This window comes from Equus przewalskii, chromosome 29, assembly GCF_037783145.1.
Source record: "Equus przewalskii isolate Varuska chromosome 29, EquPr2, whole genome shotgun sequence".
Taxonomy (NCBI): Eukaryota; Metazoa; Chordata; class Mammalia; order Perissodactyla; family Equidae; genus Equus; species Equus przewalskii.
In genome coordinates, this window is record NC_091859.1 from 36722569 (window position 1) to 36743265 (window position 20697).

Genomic DNA, 20697 nt, shown 5'->3' on the forward strand with positions numbered 1-20697 from the left:
AAGCCCATTCTACAGATGAGGAAACTGAGTCATACGAGCAGAAGTTATGGAAGCTGGCTCAGAGCTCAGGGGCCAGCTTCTCAGAGCGTCCCTGCTCCTCCCAGGTGCCCCCCTTTCTCAGCTGAGGCTCCACAGCCAGGGTCTGTCGTGGCCAGCTGGGGGGTCCGAGAGGATGTCTTGGGGCAGGGGCGTGTGGACGCCCTGGGGCCCGGTGGGCGACAGCCCTCCCAAGGCCAGGGGTGATCCCAGACCAGGGCAGGAAGCCCGGGGGAGCCTCTGAGAGGGGCTTTCCCGGCGGAAGTGGAGGTGGGGTCCTCAAGGTGGGGACTGAGGTCAGGGCTTGGCCGAGGCAGCAGGTGATTCCTCCTGGCCAGTCCCTGCCCTGCCCGGGCGGCCCACCCCCGGCCTCCCCTGCTGCCAGCAGCGTCAGCCGGGCTGCCCGATGCCCCCTGTGCTGACTCACGTCCGCCCGCGGCCAGGCTGGAGGAGGGGCGGACCCCACTCCAGCTTGACCTTATCAGGCCTTGCCTGTGTCCAGCGCCGGCCGTGGGCAGGGCCTCAGCCCTGGGCTGCCCTCCCCGCCCTGCTGGCCAGGGCCGGCATGAGCTCATGGGAGCCCGAGACTGGGCCGCAGGCAGGGCGGTGGCCCCAGGAGGGAGGAGGGCAACAGCCCGGCCGGGGTGCCCTGCGGGGCTGCCCCTCGGCCCCCTGCCCGCTGGGTCAGGGCTGGGCACAGGCTATTTTTAGTTCCCCCGTGAGGGCTGGTGGGACCCGGATGTAGCAGCTGCTGCAAGACTTTCCTTGCTGCAGACCGCCCCCAGGAGCACACGCACACTCGCACATGGACGCGCCATGCACATGGCTCCATGCACAGACATGCACACACGCACCTCGTACAGGCCCGCCAGAACACACAGAGGCTCAAGTGCACAGTCAGGGTGCACAGGCCGGCTGAGGATCACTCGGCTACGTAAGCATCCCCAGGAACCCACCTATGGGCGCACCCACCTTGTCCTCACTTTGCACACTTCAACTGCTTTCTGGTCCTTCTAACAATGCCCTCAGGGAGCTGCAGCCTGAGGCCATAAACAGGCCGTGACCGCACAGTGGGGCGCACGCTGCAGCAGAGGGTAGAATGGGGGCTGCAGAGGGGTGCCAGCTCAGCCTGGGAGGTCAGGGACGGCTTCCTGGAGGATGAGGCCCCCAAAGGAACAAGCAGTGCAGGATCTGTCTGTTGCAATGAAGCCTGGAGTGAGTGATTTTCTAGCACCTATGAACATAACCGTAGTAACAGTCAGCAGTCAGAACAGCTACCACATACCATGCACTCATGCCATGCCAGGCCCTCTCCAGGAACCATCTCGTTTCACCTCTCAGCACCTTATGGGCAAGTACTATCACTATCACTATTTGCCCATGAGGAAACTGAGGCCGAGAGAGGTCTTGGCACACGGCTGGTGGGTCTGACCGCAAAGCCCACGCTCACATGCTAGTGGCGACTTCCTTGGCCATGGGGTGTTGTAGCTATCTATTGCCATGTAGCAAATAACCTCACAATTTAGTGGCTTAAAACAAGAGCAATCATTTCTCTTGCTCTCCGCTCTGCAAGTGAAGCAGGCTGAGGAGGGAAGGCACATCCTTGCTCCAGGTGGCATCAACTGGGGATCTCGGGGCCTGAAGGACCCATTAGCCCTGCGGGGGTGAGAGCTGGGGGCCTCTGTTCCTCTCCACATGGCCTTTCCATGGGGCCATTGGGCTTCCGCACAGCATGGTGGCTGAGTTCCAAGAGCGAGCATCCCAAGAGACGGGTCATGGAAGCTGCAGTTGGCGACAGCCTGGGTCTGGGCTCTGACACAGTACCACTTCCACCACTTTGCTCAAGCATCCAGAGCACAGATTCAAGTGTCCACTTCTCCATAAGCGGAATGTCAAATAATTGGAGGGGGGAGGGTGGCATGTTCTAAAACCACCAGAGTGGGGAGGGAGATGGCCCCAAGGTAGGCAATCACTGTCGAGTCCAGAGCCCCCTGCCCCAGACCCCAGAGCTCCAGCCGGGGCCAGCAAATCAGTCCCAGAGCAGGTGGCCCCTTTTCCTCCACCCCCACCTTGCCCTTTCCATTCACACACAGAGGCCCAACTGACCTGGCACCTCGGCTGGACAGGGGCAACCTCACTGGGGCAGACGAGCTGGGTGCCCAGGCTGGAGAGGTGCCTCCCCGCTGCCAGAACTCCCGGGGCCCCCAGTCTATCTCCTCTGCTTTCTCCTCGCCCACCCCAGGGCGACAGAGACCCAGGCAGGGTTTGGGAGTGGCCGCTCCTGGGTTCCCCCAAGACCCCAGCACAGATGTCCTTTCTAAGGCCCCTCCCCCGTGCCCTAACTTTCCTTGACTCAGGGGTTGGAAGTATCCAACACTACAAAATCCGGAAGTCTGCTTCCAGGCTTCTGTCCTTCTCAAGGGTCTAAGTTTCCAATACATTTTGACTCAGTTTGACAAAACCAATAGAACTGTAAACGAGCTTAGCCTTTGGCCCAACCATTCTTCTAAGGAATATTCGATGCTCCGAAAATCATTGAGCGTGTGCAGAAGGTGCGGAGATGTTCACCGTGGCATCACGTACCAAGGAGAAAAGCTGGAGAGAACTTGAGTGTCCAACAGTGAGGGTTCGTCACATAAGGGATGGGAGGGTCCCACAGGGGCCTACCTGCAGCTGTTAGAAAGGATGACGTCACTGTAGCAAGAACCTCGGAGCTTCTCCCAGATACACGTGGCGGGGGGCTGAGAGCCCTTGACAGCATGGCGTGGGGTGTGCGCCTATTTAAGGTTTAAAAGCACCACTCCTGCAAAGACAGTACAGTTACCTGTGGAGAGCAGAGAGCCGCCCGGAGGGACAGACAGCGGACCGTGAAGGGCCTGCTGGGATGGGGGTACGTGTTGGTTTCCAATGGCGGCTGTAACCAATCGCCACGAACAGGATAACTTGAAATACAGACTTTTATCCTCACCGTCCTGGAGGCCACAAGTGCTAAGTCAAATCAGAGCCGCACTCAGTCCGAAGGCTCCGGGCGAGACTGTGTCCCTGCCTTGTCCAGCTCCCCGGGGCTCCCGGCGTTCCTTGGCTCGCGGCTGCGTCACTCCAGTCTCTGCCTCTGTCGCACATGCGCACATGGCTTCTCTCCTGCGGCTCTGTTTTCAACTCTCGCTCTCCTTTCTCTTAGAAGGATGCTCTCCTTGCATTTAGGATCCGCCCAATTCCAGCATGATCTTATTTCGAGATCCTTATTCTAACTACATCTGCAAAACCCTTTATTCCAAACGAGGTCACATTCTGAGGTTCTGGGAGAACATGGATTTGGGGGACACTGTTCGACCCTACGGGTGGGAAGGTAGATGTGCCTTCCTGCAAGGAAAGCATGTTTATGGATTTAGGTATCACTGGTGTTATTTCATTTCAATTTTTAAAAATTCTCAACTCCCAGAAGACCAGATGTCTTCAAAGATCCCTTACCCCCCAGGGTCAGAGTCTCAGGTTTTCTGGGAGGCTCCGTCCCCTCAGCCATGAGGCAAAAATGGTCAACACGAGCAGGGCTGACGTTGCTCGCACCTGCCCAGGCTGACCAGGCTGGAAGCTGCCCAAGGTCCTCAGACCTCCCCATAAGGAGCCTTCCTGTGATCCTGGAGAGATGACCGGCTGACATGCACAGCCCACACCTGCCCGGGAGTATGAGCTGAGCACCCTGGGGTGTGGTGGGGATGGAGAGGGGAGGGGAGCCGTGGGCTGGGGGCCTCTGCGTGGCACCAATGACCCGCTCACCCATTACAGGTGCCCCCAGGGTCCTGGGCATTCACTGATCCCAGCCCCTGATTTTACAGGTGGGGGAACTGAGGCTGAAAGAGAAGAAAGGATTTAGCCAAGGCCACCTCCTGAATTAGGAGCCACGTGACCTATCCTACTGCTTCTCAGCAAGAAGCCTGGCCCCAAATCTCCTCCACTCCCCGCAGCTGCCGCCCCCCGCTGTTTCCATTAGAGAGTCGTTCTTCCCTGTTTACCCTGTGAGGTAAGCATGGACAGTGAGGTAGAGAGGGAAACTGAGGCTCGGGCTGTGCAGGGGCGGAAGGCTCAGAACCCAGCCTGGGCCCGTCCTGTCCAGTCAGCAGACGCCGGCTGGCCCCAGCTCGCCCCAGAGCCAGCACGATGCTGGACGCAGAGGACACAAAGGCCCCAGGGCGCCCCGCAGAGTGCAAAGAGACCCCATGTATCGGAGGCTGGGAGGAGGCCCCAGAGGCCCTCCTCGCCCAGCCTGGCCTCTGGGCTTCTGTCTTCCTTCCTCTGGCGGCCCTTGCCCTGTCCCTGTCCCCTGAAGGCTGTGCTGTGGCCAGCGCCCAGGACAGAGCACAGTTTGCCCACAGCAGTGACCATGATGCCCCCCTCTGTGTCCAGGAGTCTGGTGGGCCTGGCCATTGTCTCCCAGCTCGCACGGGGGGGACAGGGGCTGAGGAGAGGGTGCCCTGGTCACAGGCACCAGGAACACTCAACTGAGCCCCCGTGGGTCTTGGTAATTAATTAATCATCAGGCTATTAAAGATTAACAACCGCAGAACTGTGGGGGAAACCCTTCACCCAAGATGGGGGCACAGAGGAGGAGCTCACCTCTTCCCTGGCGACCCCTGGACCCTGTGACGCAGGTCGGAGTGTGACGGCTGGCTCTGCACCCCCCACCCCTCCCTGTCTCTGCCCCTCCCATCTGCCCCTGGTCTCTAAGGAAGAGGCAGCTGAACTCAGAGTGCAGGGCTGGGGGGCTGGAGGGAGTAAGACAGAGCAAGAAAGTTCCTCCAAGGACGAGAATCCCAGGCATGGGTCAAACGTTCATCCACAGGCACTTGCCTGGGCAGTGCGATCTTAGGTGAGTCGATTCCCTCTCTGAGCCTCAGTTTCCCCATCTGCAAAATGAGGGCACCGGCAGCAGGCCTGTGTGAGGATCCTCTGAGATCGTGTCTGCCGAGTGGGTGCCAGGAACCTGGCACATAGTAGGTACTCAACAACTTCCTCCCACAGACCTGACACCCTAAGTCCTTGCACTCTGTCCCCCCCATGGCAGAGCCACCCTCTCTGAGAGTAACAGTCAAGTCCAAGTTCCATCCCAAGCCCCAGGGAAGGGAAAGTGGCCCTTTCTCCAGGGCCAGGTGGCGAAGGTGAGTCAGCTTCCTCACCTGGGCTGATTCACACCTGTGCTGAGAGGGGCGGGGAGCAGACAGACACACAAACAGACAGGGACTTGTTCTTTCCAACACTTGGTGCAGCCACATCCACAGTCCTGAGCTGGCCAAGTCCAGCAGGCCTGAGGTGGAGTGAGGGGAATTCTAGACGAACCCCCCGGAAGGGGGTGATATGGTCCCTGAGGCCCAGAGAGGGGCAGGATGCTCCGTCACACAGTACCTCAGAAGCACCACCGCCGGCCTCCTTTCCCCGGCTCCCTCTGCACCTCCGCACCGTTAGGTAACAGCACCCTGCCCTGCCTTCCAGCTCAGCCAGCCGCCTCCCCTCCCTCCAAAGGTGCCCAGGGGTCAGGGAGTGAGGCTCGGGTGACTCAGGGGTGGGAAAGGCCCATGAAATCATCCAGTGGCCACCTCGGCAGTTTGGGAGCTGTCTGGCCCCTGGACTCACCAGCCGGGAGTTCCCCAGGAAGGGGGCCGCCTGCCCTCCGGGCTGCAGGATGGAGACAGCCCGTGGATGGATGGAGACCGTCCTGGGGGGCTCTCAGCCCTCTACTCCACCTGCTTGACACAGGCCTCAGATGAGTAGTCCTCTGGCCCCCCAGCCTCCTCTCCTCACTGCCCCGCCAGGGAGGGGAGTGGAGGAGACGCCTCCACCGAGCCGAGCTGCTGGCCCGGGGCCCAGTCTTTGGCTAGTGAGAGTCATGGAACATGACTGTGATTATATCTGTTACTTGCTGGGCATTCCACCTGAGCATTCGAAGCTTTTAGTACTGTGATCATCAGAAAAGCTGAAAATCAAGGGTTGCCCAGGACACAGGCCCCAGACCCTGGAGTGACAGAGACATGGGTTCAAATGTTAGCACGCCCCAGCCACAGAGATGGGAGCCGGTCACAGCCCCTTCCTGGGCCTCAGCTTCCTCATCTGTAAATGGGAGTCGTGAAAGCCAGTGGGCCCTGAAGCCCGTGTCAGCATCCCGGCAGGAAACAGATATCAGGGGCTTCAGAAGAAGAAAGTGGGGATGCACCCACTCTGAGCCGTGGGCAGATGAGGCTCGAGGCCCCTGGAGGGCCGTCCCCAGAGCCGAGGGGCAGGGAGGGGCCGAGGCTTCCAAAAGGCAGAGGGAGAGAGGCAGGGAGAAGGCCACACGGAGAAAGAGCTGCATCCCGGGGGGCCGCAGCCGGGACCAAGGAGGGGGCAGGGAGAAACACCCCTCCCCTCCCGCCCTCCCATCTGCCAGTGCCTCCCACCGGCTGAATCCCACCAGCAGCTGTGGAGAAGGACCCACTGAAAGGGGAAGCCACAGGGCAGGAGGAGAAGGCAGAGAAAGGACTTGGGGCAGCAAGCAGGAAATTATCCGAATAATAAAGAAAATGCCTCGTTCAGCAAATGTCTGCTGAGCACAGCCATGGCCGGGCTTTGTTCTGGGCCTGGGGGACAGAGTGGTGACCAAGACACACCAAGTCCCCTCTCCAAGGAGGGGAGTATGAGGGAGGTAGTTGGGACACGAGAGTTGTTTTAAACCAAGAAGTTTCTACAGGGCGATCAGACCATCGACACAGATGGGGAAACAGGCCTGGAGGGAGGCAGGGACTTCCCCCAGGTCACCAGCAGGTCCGTGGCAGAGGACAGCTCCGTGGCCCCACCCCGATCCTTCTTCCAAGGCCCAGGGAGGTTGCTCAGGCCTGCAGAGGGTGGGGACCCCGGAACTGCCTGCCAGTGCCTTCCTCAGCCCTCTGCTCCCTCAGCCACTCCAGGCTCTCAACCCTCGTGGCAGGGTGGGCACGGCCAGCAACGGAGCCCACCATCAGGGAGCGGGCACCAGGGGAGCGATGCGCTCGCATTCCCAGACAGGCCAGCACATTCCTGCTGGGGTGCCACCGTGCCACCCACGCCGCCCCGCCCCGCTCCCCCACACACAGCGCCCATTGTCTGTCCCAGACACTTTGAACCACCGCTGCCCCCGCCTCCGACACCGCCCCACGCCCTCCCCTCCCGTCCCCAGATGGAGTTCCACAAGCCCTGTCCCGGTCCCCGGGCCCCAAGGGCAGCCACGCCATTTATCTTGGAACCAAGCAAGGATCAGAGAAGGGAGGTGACTTTCCCCAAGTGACACAGGCCACAATCCAACTCCTTGCACCCTCAGTTAATTACTCTTCCCTAAGAATTCCTGCTCTTCCCAATTCCTACACCCAGTGGGCCATGGGCATCCCAGCTCCCAGCTCCTCGCACAGGCCAGGACCCTCTGCAAGAGACCCCTGCCTTACAGCACTCGGCCCACATGTGACTATCCCCATTTCACAGTGCAGGAAGTCAACTCAGGGAGAGAAGGCGCTTGCCAAGGCCACCCAGCGAGGAGCAACTGAGATAAGACGGAGCGCAGGTCAGGTGGCCCAGCCCACGCCCTCCCCTCCTGCAGGGAACAGCTCAGAGCAGAGCGGCCAGGCCAAGAGAGCATCCCGAGATGGTGTCAGAAGAAACCTCGTGGCAAGGACGTGCGCCTGATACACAAAGGCAGGCCACCTCCGAAGCCGGTTCACGTCCATCACATATAAGGGAGCCCCGGCCCCAGGGGCCACGGCTGGGAGCTGGGCAGCAGGGCGAGGACCAGGGCGGCCCTGCCCTCGGGGACTGGGGGGCCCCTCCAAGAGAAGACCATAGCAGCAGATCGGGTCAGATATGAAGTTCTCCAAGGAACGGAACTGGGGGTGCCCTGTCTAAACTACCAACCCCTCAAGACATCAGCTTCCAATGCCAGCCCCTAAAGTGACAGCTGCCAATCCTCTCCCCCGTCCTGCTTCTCCTTAGCACTTACAGGGACCCATTGGAACCCACGACAGTCCTGACCCCATAAACGTTTCCCCCCAAGAGCCTTGGCGGGTGCGGGGCCTGCAGGAACATCTCACCGTGGGCTCCTGGCGCCCTCCCCCGCTGCCCTCTGGGCTCATGTCCCCCACCCCGCCTCCTTTGCCTCCTAGCTCTTCCCGCTCTCAATTGACAACATGTTTATCTGTTTTTCTTGTTTAGCGGCTGCCCCCTGCCTCCGCCCCTGCTAGGACGCGGGTGTATGAGAGTTGGGATTTTTGTCTCCTGCTGTACGAAGTAGCCGAGAGAAGAGAATCGGCACTGATGATCAGATTTTTAGCTCGACATACCCACAAAACCGGCTCTAAGATGAAGACACACGTGGTTTCCATCCCCAGAAGCTCCCCTGTGCTCCCTCTGGTCAGCACCCGCCCCCCGCCCAAGGGGACCCATCCTCCCCTTCCTTGTTCCTGACTTTCCTGCACCTGGAGCCACGGCACCTGCTCCTTCCACGTGCCGGCTTTCTGCTCCCCATGTGTGAGAGTCACCCGTGTGGGCAGCGAGGGGACCCGTGGGCTTTTAGCTTAAGCAACCACGTGGGCAGTGGTGCCACCTCCTGAGCTGGGATGGCCAGCGGGGAGCAGGGAATCCAGAGTTCTGCCCAGAGTTCAGGCTGAGAGTGTGGACGCGGGCCTGGGGCTGGAGACGGGAGTCAGGCAACATCAGCCCAGGGACGACATTAAAGCCATGAGAGCAGGAATTATCCAGTCTCTTGCTGCCACAGATTCAGGGCCACCTGCTCCAGGTCAGGCCTCCCACCTGCTCTCCACTGGGAGGCACCTAAAGGACCCCGTTTGGAAAGTCATTCCTATTTCAAGAGAAGAGTTGAGGCCCAGCGAGAGAGAGTGACTTGCCCAAGGTCACACAGCCGGTTAGGGTTGAGCCAGGACTCCTTGCTCTGCCCTGGAGACCCCTGCCCTGCCTCTGAGTCTGTCCGATCTACTTGGAGAGGCCCGACCCACACCCAAATGAGGGTCTAGCCCACAGCGAGGGTCCAGGTTAGCTGGGAGGTGTTCAGAGCAGCAGAGTAACCCATAAGGGCTCCCTATAGGAAGCAGGTCTTAGGGTGGGCCAGAGGAGCCTAGGGCAGGATAACCCCCATCGGAGGTCACCGTCTCCCCAGCGGTGACATCACTGCTCCGGGCCGCACAGCTGGAGGACCAGGCAAGCTGAGGCCGGCCAGGTGAGCGTCTGGAAATACATCACCAGCCCTGGGGCTAACCCCCGTCAGCAGCCAAAGCCCTGGAAGAGGACTGGCCCCGTGCCCCGGAAGCCACGTGAGGCCCCGGGGCGGGCAGGTGCCCATCACCTCTGGTCCGAGCGCCTCATTTCACAGATGCGGAAACCGAGGCCCAGAGAGGCGTCTCCTCAGATTATGTAGCAAGTGAGGGGCAGATCCTGGAGGAAGCCAGCCCTCCCATCTCCCAGCACGGCGCTCTGCCCTCCGAGCGTGTTCCCCGGGGCACAGCCAAGAGGACTGTGTTCAAGAGGGGGACCAAGAGGGTGCAGGCAGGGGGTGTCCACACCCCCAGGAACTCAGTTGTGTCCGGGGGGCACAACTCACGCCGTGTGTGTGTGTGTTTATCCTCTGTCCTCACACGGCATGAAGCCCCTTCTGGGCAGGGCTTCTCTCTGTGCCCCCGACACCTGGAGCGGTGGCCACCCCATCCTCAGTGCTCAGTGAGTCTCGAGGCTATGAGTGACTCCATGGAAGGGCACAGAGAGACTCAAACTGTCACTGTCAGCGCACATAATGGGACTGAAGACAAGGGTTGGGGACGTGCTCAGAACCCACCCCATCCTCCTCTCCCCACCAGCCTCCCCTGCCTCGGGTGTCCCCAGGCCATGGCTCCCTCCCAGCCCCCTACTCAGTCCTGCCCCTTCCCACAGCTCCTCCTTCCCCAGGGGCTGGTTGGGAGCAAGCGAGAGGAATTCCTGGCCCCGAATCAGGGGAGGTGCCCCGGCAGGCAGGCGGGAGGCAGGCACACACGCCGGGGACCGCTCCGAATTCCCGCTCCCACGAGCCGGCTGGGAGCGCGCCAGGAGGGCCGGCGGGGGGTGGGGAGCCCCTCCTCGCAGAAGCCAGGAGGGCACAGGAGAGCCTGGGGATGCCTGGGGCCAAAGAAGCGGACGGTCAGAGTGGACATGGTCAGGGCCCCACAGGCAGACAGCTTGCCACCTCCAGGGCCCAGATGGGAAGACTGAGGCCCCCTGGTGTCAAACTCTGAGTTCCTGCCTTCTCAGGCCAGAGACCTGGGACGGCCCCGGATGCTGCAGGGGCGAGGGGTGAGGGTCAGTCTGTGCCAGACACCAAACATCTGGGAAGAAAGGGGTGCCTGAGAGCCGGTTAACATGAGACCCCCGAAAAGAGGCCTGGACTGACAACGGGGGGGTCTCGGGCTGCCCCTGCCCAGCTGTCAGCGCCGGAGCTGCCGTGAACACCCACACCAGCACACCTGGCCCGCCACTGGGCCACCCGCCACCACCCCCTCCTCAGTTCCTCTTCCTGCGCCCCCCAGCTCCTGTGGCGCCCTCAACCCCAAGAGTGGCATCAGAACTACAGACAGCTGGCTCCAGACTTCCAGAACCACAGTGCCTCTAAGCTAGAATATTCTAGAACCATGGGTTCTTACAGCCAGAAAACTCTAGGACCATCAAATATCGGAACATTTTCCATTCCAGGCACAAGACTCTTAGAACCAAATCGTTTCAGAAACTCAGCATCTTGTGAACGAAGATCAGAACCATGAAAACTTGGATTAAGGGAATTCTGGGAGCAAGGGCTCTTAGAAGCAGAAAATTCCCAAACAAATATCCCATCGTCCCAGAGGACATGAGCCCTGCGTTCTTCCCACCACCCGGCCTCTCAGAACAAACCAGGCCCTAGTGGGCATCGGTCCACGCAGCCCCTGCCTTGGGGCCAGTTCTCTGTGCCTGGAACAGCAGAGGCGGGAAGGAAGGGGGAAGAGAGGGTGCACTTCTGAGCAAACCAAAAGAGCTGAGCGCCTCTCCTCCAGGCCCTGGGCTGCAGCCTTTGCCAAGAGAAAGAAGAAGGAAAAGAAAGCCATTGATGCCACAGGTCCGGGCAGCAGGTATGCAGCCACAGCGGGTGGCAGGATCTGCCCCCTCCCTGGCTACAGGAGCTTGGAATTTTCTCCTGGCAGGAAGGGCCCACCCTCCCAGGAATGGAAAACAATCATTGGCATCTGGCCCCTAAGGCGGGCAAGGTCTTTGACAATCAAGCATTATTACCTCCCTGCCTCACCCCTAGCCCAGAGCAGAGGGGAAACAGAGGCAGGCGAGGGCTCTGGCTACACCAAGAGCCTGAATCTGCCCCTGGCAGATTCTAGTCGGCCCCATCCCTGACCGCGGAATGTCAGCGCTGAGACAGCCACAGGGGAGGGATCTGGGTCGGCCCTGGCAGGGCAGGTGGGAGCAGAGACCAGAGAGGATAGCGGTTTACCTAAAGTCACCCAGCACGCTGAGACAGAGTGTCTTATAGCCTCCCCTAGGGCTCACATCCAGGGCCTCCTCCTCCAGGAAGCCTTCCCGCCTTCCCGGATCTCACTCTCCTAGGCCCCTTAGGCCCTTAAGACTTTACCACTCTGCCAAGCAGTGCTCTGTAAGTACTTGGGCCTTGTGTTCTACCTGTTTTGTGTGAAAATGTCTCGTCTTCCCAGCCTGTGCTATGATGGTGTCTCCCAGTCACTAGAACCGGAAGCTTGGTCTGAGGCCTCCTCACCCCTGCTCTCCGCACTGCTCCGGAAAGGCCAGCGCAGCGTGGCACTCAGGTGAGGGGGGCCCTGTGCTGCGCTGTGGCCTCACCCCTTGGTCCCACCAGGCATGGGTCTGCCTGAGTTCCCTGCAGCCCCACCAGTCATCTCGCACCCTCACGGCTCCCCTCTCTGCACCCCTCCCCTCCTCCCTCCTTCCCTGGCCAGGGCACCCTCGTCCCTGAGGCCTCAGCTGAGACCACCTGCTGGGACTGGTGCCTCCCCTCTGCAGCTGCCACCCCACGGCAGGGGTGGGCGCAGCGTGGGTGCCCACCTCTGAGGCTGGGCTGGGTCTCACAGAGGCTGGATCTTGGGCCAGTATCCACTGGGAACAGCTGCTGAGCGCCCACTGCGGGTCTCAGCCCCTCACGTGCCTTCACTCCCCAAATCCCGGCCACAGGGATAGGAGGCGGGGTCTTGTCTGATCAGCCTCACTTTTCAGATCATGAGACTGAGGCCCAGGGTGGCTAAATTGCTTCCTCAAGGTGACACAGTGAGTGGCAGAGCTGGGACGGGACCCTGAGAGTCCGGCTCCAGAGGCCGTGTGCTGTCCCGTGAGGTCACACGGTCGCAGGAGGGGAAGGACAGACGGTCCGGGCCGCCAGCCCTGGGGGGTCTGGGGCACCAGGAGCCGGAGACCACCTGGCTCAACCCCTGAGCCGCAAGAGGGCACGTCCCTTGTTTCAGGAGCCCCCACATACCCTAGACACAGAGAACACGCAGTCACACCCAGACAGGGAGCGCGGGCAGACCCCGCCACCCAGGCCGCTTCGCTTCAGCCTTTCTGAGACCGGCTTGGAGGAGGCGGCGGCCCCGGGCCTCTCCGCTCCCGCCCGCGCGCCAGGGCTCAGCCCATCCTGGCCCCTCCGCAAGCCCGGAGAACTGAGGCTGCGACCACAGGCATGCGGAGGCCAGCCGGTGAGTCGGCTCTACGGTGGAGCGGGGTCGGTGCCGCCAAGGAGAAGGAGCGCTGTCCCCAGGGCGGGCGGGAGAGGATGTCTCTGCCCCTTTGGGAGGAGACACCGGGAAGAGGGGAGCCAGTGCAGAGGACCCAGGCAGCCTGCCCCCCATCCCCCAACGGCGGGCGGGGACAAGGGGAATGATGTGGTGAGGTCAGTGAGGTGGCGGGGCCTGGCCACCGTGGTGAGCTGGGATGGTACTTGGCAGGCGTCTGAGGGGAGCTATGCGGGGTTGGAACAGAGGAGGGATGCAGTTGTTTTTTATTGTGGTAAATACACGCAACATCAAATTTACCATCCCAGCCATTTTTGAGGGTGGGGTTCAGTGGGGCTGAGCATGCTCCCGTGGTGGTGCCACCCGCCCGACTTCCGTCCCAGGACTGTCATCTGTAAGGAGGAATCTCCGCATGGAGGGGCCGTCTGCCCGGGTTCTGTGGGATGTGGTGGTGCTGGGCGGAGACCAGGCCTGCGCGCCCGGGAGGGAGGCAGGGGAACCAGACAGAACCAGAAGGGGCGGGCGGTGCCCAGGCAGGACTCCGGTCCCCCCACCGCCACGCAGCCCTGAGCATCCGGGTGACCCTGGGCAAATCACCTCATTTGCTCTAAAATGTACGTGTTTATTCGTGCCTTCAGTCAACTAGTCTTTCAACAAATATTTATAGAGCACCTACTGTGTGCTCAGACCTGGGTGCAGAGGGCACGAGGATAGCAGAACAGACACAGCCTCAGCCTCTGGCCATCTGGCCGGAAAGATGGACACGAAGCCAAAAGCAGCAGAAACGAAAATGTGGTGACAGCCACAGTGTCAGTGGTGAGGGAGAAGCAGAAAGAGCCAACCTCCCGGGGCCCTGATGGGGTGGGGTCAGGCGAGGCTTCCAGGAGGAGGTGACATTAGAGCCAAGCCCCGAAGGGTGAGTTGGGGTTCCCCACTGCAGAAAAGAGGGAAAAGCATTCCAGGCAGGGGGAACAGACTATGCAGAAGCTCTGAGGCAGTGGCCTCCTGCTTCTATGAAAGGCTTCCTCTCCTTTCCTTCCTCCAGGTAAAAGGGCCCCGAGGAGCCTGGGGCTCAAGGTCAGATTCCCTTCCTGTGAAGTGGGGTCCTCTTAGTGCCTGACTCCCTGAGACGTGAGGAGGAAAGGAGCCGATGTGGGACAGGCGCCAGACCCGGTGCCTGACCCATAGTGACAAGGAGGTCGACTTCCCCACCCCAGCTCCCCAGCCTGGTCTGGAGAAGGGGGGCCCCCTGGGATGAGGTGCGACAGAAGGTCACAGGGAAGACTTCCCACAGCCCACCCCCAAACCTCTCCCCAACTTGCCTTCTGCTGAAATCTCTATTACAAACTCGCTCCTTCGAATTGTGCATTCCCGCCCACCCTTCTAGAATCATCCATTCCTAGCCAGGTTAGCCCTGGGCAGGGTGTGGCTCAGCCTTCACAGCTCAGCTCCAGCCTCCCTCTTTCAGGAAGCCTTCCCTGATTGCTGCAGCCCACGGAGTCTCTCCCTGTCTCTCTCTCCTCTTTCTGCACTGGCGTTTGGCCTTCAGAGTCAACCTCAGAGCTGCAAGGCCCTGAGAAATCGTCCGACCCAGCTCTCCCGGGGCCTCATGCTTCAGATGAGGAAACTGAGGTTCATTCGTCCTCCATCCCGTCCCTCCCACCTCCCAGCCCCTGGCTGAGCACCTACTGTGTGCTGGGCCCTGCTGGGCTCTGGGGTCACCAAGGTGACTGTGAGGCAGCGCAGCTTGTGGGGTGGGAGAGGGGCCTCACCCTCAGGAGTCGGGCCAGGCGTGGAAACGAGCCAGGGGGCAGGTGCAGACGGTGTGAAGGGGCGGCTGCTTCGCAGCTCCTGTCTGCATCCGCCAGATGGTCCCATTTCCCGAAGAAGCTGGAAATCTGAATTCTATGTGAAAGCTCCCGATTTTTAAATGTCGGCTCAACTTATTTATTTATTTTTGCAACTCTGAGGGCCAAACCAAACATAGCTATTGCCGGCCCTGGCTTAGGGGGCATTGGGTGCCAAGCCAGGCTGAGCCATGTGCTGGGTGTGTGACCCTGGGCAAGTCGGCTGCCCTCTCTGAGGCCTGTTTTGCCACCTGTGAAATGGAAGTAATGTTGCCTTCTCATAGGGCTGTCCACACACTCAGTACCTATTTACTGATGGGGAGTGTGGGGCAGACGAGCGATGACTCCGTGCCAGGACCCATCCCATACAGGATCCCGTAGAACCCTCATCCCAGCCCTCAGAGGTGGTGAGACAGTGCCAGGATCCAGCCCTGCCCGGCTTTCTCACGCACTGCACGGGGGCCACCGAGGCACAGCCAGGAAACCTGGGCGGGACAACTCTGGTGGTCCCCACGTCCGTGGCCCAGTATCCTGTGACGAGCCAGTAGGCAGACCAGGGCCAGACTGTGAGGAGCCTTGGAAGCCACACCAAGATGCCTGATGCGCAAGAAGTGCTTAAGAAACGTTTGGATCCAGGAACAAATGGACGTGTGATGCGGCGCCATGGGAAGCTTCTGATCCGGGGAGCCCCGTCTTTGATGGAGTGTATCTGTGACGTGTTCAGGATAGCACCCGGCCCCGAGGGAGCAGAGCAAAGAGCCAGGCATTGTGTGGGCTGTCCCTCCAGGGCCTCATCCGCCCTGCCACCCCTGCTCCGTGCCCCAGGATGCTGACCTCTAGGGCCTGCACCAACCCCACTCCTGCCGGCTTCCGGTGGGTTCAGCCGTGGGGAGTGGCCAGCAGGAGACGCGGAGGTTGAGGCCAGTGGTGTGCTGGTAACTGGTTAACAGCCAGCTCTCCAGAAGGAAGGCCCTGGTGTGCACGTTGACCGATTTCCCTGGTGTAGATGCTTCCTTGTGCGTGCAGGTGGACTCAGAGACTAATGTGACGGCACAGTGGTGGTGTCCTAATGGGCCTTCAGGTTGCCACGCGAGTGTGCTCACAGGCCCCAGCCGTGATGGAAATGGTGTGGTTGTGTCAGTATCGAGGTGTGTTCCTGGCACTAGCATGTGAACGGGCCCGTGTGCTCGTGGGAGCTGGTGCCCCATCTGCTCGGGCCCCTGCCCATGGAGTGGGGGTGGTAGTGATGCTCCTGTCCCCTGTTGAGGGGACCACATGAGCAGATGAGGTACAGCCCTGTCTGGCTGGGGCCAGGAGGGTGCAGAGTCTTCCCACGGTGAACCATTGCCTGGGTCCCTGTGTTGCGCCCCTGCTCTGAGGAGTGGCCTGACCCGGGGCGGGGCCTGCTGGGGGCGCCATGGGGACAAGGTGGTGACCAGGGAGGATGGGGAAGTCGGCAAGTGGTTATCTTTAGGGCATTCTCTCACAGCCCTTTTCCTCTGCCTGGCTGCATGGGGCTCAGGCGGAGAGCGGGCCGGGAGGCGCCACTTCTCCATAGTTACATGAAGCCGGTGGCCTGGGACCAGCTGTGGGGCCAGGACCTCAGGAGGGCGGGGCTGGTTGCGGTACTGGCTTCTCCACCCCACCTGTCGGCTGGCAGCATCCTTGCCGCCCCCATGGATCAGACAGGCAGGGCCCAGGGTGTGAGCCCACCAGAGGCGGGGGGCAAAGGAACACTGGTGCCACAGTGGCTGCTGGTGCCCCTCCCATTCCTCACAGGAGCCTCCAGGCCCCTACTCAGCAGGGGCCGTGCGGTGCAGTGGTTAGTGCTGAGCTACTGGGTCTGAATCCCTGCTTTACCGCTCCTGAGAGTCTGACCTGAGGGGCCCGTGCTGACCCTCTCCGTGCCTCAATTTCCTCATTAAAAGCAGGAGTGAGAACAGGGGCACCGACTCATGATCCAGTGAGACCCGCCTGGAGGAGCATGTTCCAGCCCTGCGACCTCGCAGGGTTCTCTAAATCTCTCTGGGCCCCCATGTTCCCCGTCTGTGAAGTGGGAATAGTGGTTGTAAGGATTAAGGTAACTCTGCCAGCATCCAGCACAAGGCTTGGCTTACAGAACATGCTCGAGTACCCTACTTCTTCGCCCTCGAGCCAAAATATGTGTTACAGGCCCCTGGGAGCAGAGGGTCAGGGCGAAGAGATGCCTAGGCTCAAATCCCAGCCCTACTAGCTAGACACTCTGTATGCCCTTGGGCAAGTTACTCAACCTCTCTGAGCCTCAGTTTCTCCTCTGTAAAATGGGGTAACAGGAGAATCTGCTCCAAGGGGTGACCTAAGATGGAGTTTATATATACAAAGTACTGAGGACGGCGCCTGGCAGGGGTAAGGTGTTCACAGCCATCACCACCTGCCGCCCAGGCACTGCCCTCCAGAGGCCTTCGATGTCAGAGTGGGGGCTGGGCGTTGTGGGTGGGGGGCCCAGGAGGCTGGGCGCTGGGCAGTGCTGTGTGGGGGCATCCAGGGGGCTAATGAATGCCAAGGACCTGGTGACAATCTCATACTTTGAGTTCTGATGTGCTAACGGGCCCTGGAAGGTTCCTGGATGCTGCCATCCTCCTGCTGGGCCCGTGGACGTCACTCTCCGGCCTCCAGTGAGGTCAGGGCAGGCCATGCTCCTCGGAGAGAGGGCCAGGAGTCTCGGGTCAGGAAGCTGGGCCTGGGCGAGACACAACGCTGGAGAGGTCGGCAGGCCCTGAGTGCCAGCCTGGGCGGCAGGATGTCGCCTGGAGGGTGGGGGACCCATGGGAGCCTCAGACAAGCAGCTGCACGCTGGGCGCCGACAGGAGGGTGAGGCTGGAAGCAGGAGGCTGGGCACCTGGGGGCAGGGGCGGGTCGCGGGCGGAGGACAGAGAGCCCACAGCGCAGCCCCCCTGGCGAGGCTGTCAGCGAGGATCCGGGGGGAGAGCACTTTGTGGGGAGCTCATGAGGTGGCAGCTGGCTGCCCACCCCTCCACCCGCCGAGGCCGTCCCCCGTGAGCTCAGCAAAGTCACTGGCTCTGTCGTGCCTTTTAAGGCCATGATGGCTCCCGCCACCTCCACCTCCCTGTTCCCACTTGCACAGAAATTCCCTGCAGGTATTTTCTTTTTTCTTTCTTTTTTCTTCAAGAGGAATGGAATGAGGCTCCTTGTTCTGTCACCGCAGGATTCCAGCGAGGCCTGTCCGGGGGTGCTGGCGACAGGAAGCATACGCCAACAGGCACTCAGAGAGGCGCCCTCAGTCAGACTGCAGGAGACAGAGATGGCTGCCCCACCCACCGCAGGCCCACAGAAATGCCCGGGGACCCCTATCTGGGACACCCCAACACATTCACAAGCGTGGGTGAGTCCTAGAACAGGGAATGACATTAATTGAGCACCTGCTATCTACCAGGCCCCGGCTAGGGAGGCGGGGGATTCAGTCCTGCCTCCACAGAGCTCATGCACAGACCTTCCCTTGGGGAGCTCAGATGTGAGGCCAGAAGCCTCATTGCCACCTCAGGGCCTTTGCACCTGCTGTTCCCTCTGCTTGGAGTGTTGTCCCCACAGAAGTCTACCAGGCTGGAGCCTTTCCACTCTCAGGTCTCAGAGGCCTCCCCCGACCCCGCATCACTATCTCTCCCAGTGGGCTGTTTTCTTTCTTCACAGCATTCCTCACTTCTAAAACTCGTGGTCACCTGTGTGTTCTGTCTGCCACAATTAGAATATCAGCTCCTTGAGAAGGGCCTTGAGTTCCCACGGCTCCCTGCACCTGGAGGGGAGCTGCGTCCACAGGAGACGACAGGGTTTCTTCAGTGAGTGACGCCAACCCCACAGCCCCCGTGGGGGAGCTTCGGGCTGCCCCGGGAAGCCCTTGTGGTTTATCCCGACCGCGGCAGCTCCGGCCTCCTGTGCGCCCACTGGGGTGTCTTCCTCATCCGGTCCCCCACCCACCGCCGAGGTGGCAAGTCACCACCAGAGGAGGGGGGATCGGAACTGTTCTGGGCCGTGCCCAAAGTCACTCACTGGCCAGGAGGAAACCAGGAGGATGGGGACATGTGGATGGCCAACAGTCTAGGGCTCAAGCCCTGCCAAGCAACGCTGCCCGACAAGGGCTTTCTTCTTGTGTCACCTGCATGGCGACATTTAAGTATGGGGACAGCCTGTCACTTAGAGGTGTATCTGTGGTATGTGTGCACGCACACATGCATCCTCAGCCTGGGAGCACAGACTCCTCTTTTCTGCTATAGGGGCCTTTGTCCTCTGGCCTCCACATCCCAGAGGAAGGGATGGAGGCCTTGACAGGGAGAGAGGCCTGGCAGTATGTCTCAGAGAAGCAAGGCCTTTCCTACCTAGGCTGGGTGGGCAGCCGGCTCCAGGGTTGGTCTAAGGGGAGGGGGAGGCCCCCACCTTAAGAGGCCAAGGGCAACCCGGACAGGTGAGGGGATGCAGTGGGGCCCCTGCCCAGCTCAGCATGCTCCCCAGGACCTGACTGGACAGAGGCTCCTACAGAGGCACAAGCCCAGGGGGGGCCTGGGGCCCAGGTCCCATGCCCGGATCTGCCAGAGGTGCCTGGTGGCCTTGGGCCAGGTCCTGACCTCCCCTGGCAGTTGGCTTGACTTCCAGGACCGTGGGGCACCCAAGAGACCCTGGTTGGGCGCCAGGGCCTCCTGCAGAGGTTCCTAGGGTGGGCCCAACGGGTGCTGCCCACTCCCACCCTCTGGTGGCTCCAGCCAGAAGTGCAGCTGCAGCCCCTCGGGGCTGGATCCCAGGTGCCAGCGGGAGGCACTGCGGGGTGGTGCGGAGCCTATGCATTAGCCCAGCAGTGGACAGAGGCCCACTGCACCCCGTAGAGCTCAGGGCTCCAGAAATGCTGGGCAGACAGGGGTAGGTCCCAGGCTGTCTCCTGCTCAGCGCACTGCAGACCTCGCCCTGCCTCTGCCTCAGGCCCACGCGCAACTCCAGCAACCTCCTCTGGGCCCCAACCTTGGACATGGGGCCTCAGCCCACTGGTGGGGGGCCATGCTTGGGGAGAAGCAGAGAGACTTGGACCAGGAACTTTCCTTAACAGTGCCACATACATGGGACCCAAGTCCACTTCTATCACCACCTTTCTGAGTCCATGCCACTGGTGGAGGCCCTGCCAGCTGCCAGACCGCCGGGCAGGGTGCAGTCCAAGGGGCTCCAGCTGTGGTCTCTGCCCTCAGCTCAGTGGAGCTGAGGAAACATGCCATACAGCCAGACCTTACGTGGGGAGCAGCCCTGGCCAAGAATGAGATAAACGGGGGGTCGGCAAGGTCCCAGCAAGGGCATCTTGCACACCTGGATGGCCAGGGACCACAAGGGAGCCAAGTCATTGGGCTGAAGGGCAGGTCAGAAGGCAGCCGAGCCACTCACCAGCATCCTGGAAGCCACACAGGTGCTCCATACGCTGGTCAACACAGCATGGGGTGGGCACCTCCTGCAGGGGCATGGGGGCAGACCCAGGCCCCAGTGACTTCACCAGCTGGGTGAGCTGGGACAAGTAACTTTCTCTCTGCAGGCCGGGTTCTCGGCTGCATGACACTGGGTGGGTAAACTAAACCAACCAGGGCCCTCCTCAAAGTAAACACTTCAGCGTGTTGTCCTAGCACCAGGTGTTGCTCAGGCCTTCTGCATGACAGCCCCCTCTCCCCACCTGAACTTGGCTGCAGGTTACGAAAGAACCTCGACAAGCCCGAACTGGAACCTGCTCCTATGTGCATGAGCATTTGTACACTTGAGACCCAGGGTGTGCCCTGCCATGCCCACCGGGAATGCCAAAGGCACCAGGGAACAGCAAGGCCTCGTGTCTCCTTCCATCTCCACAGCGCTACCACCCAAGCTTGCAAACACAACTTCAGCAGAGCCCCAGCCGCCTCGCCCAGGTGACAAACACTTTGCCCAAACTCGCCACCCCAGGCTCGGCGCTTACCTCCCCCTATACCTAGTCTGTTCCAGGGAGAGGGGCGAGGCGAGTGGCCAGGCAAAAAGCAGCCCAGGGTACC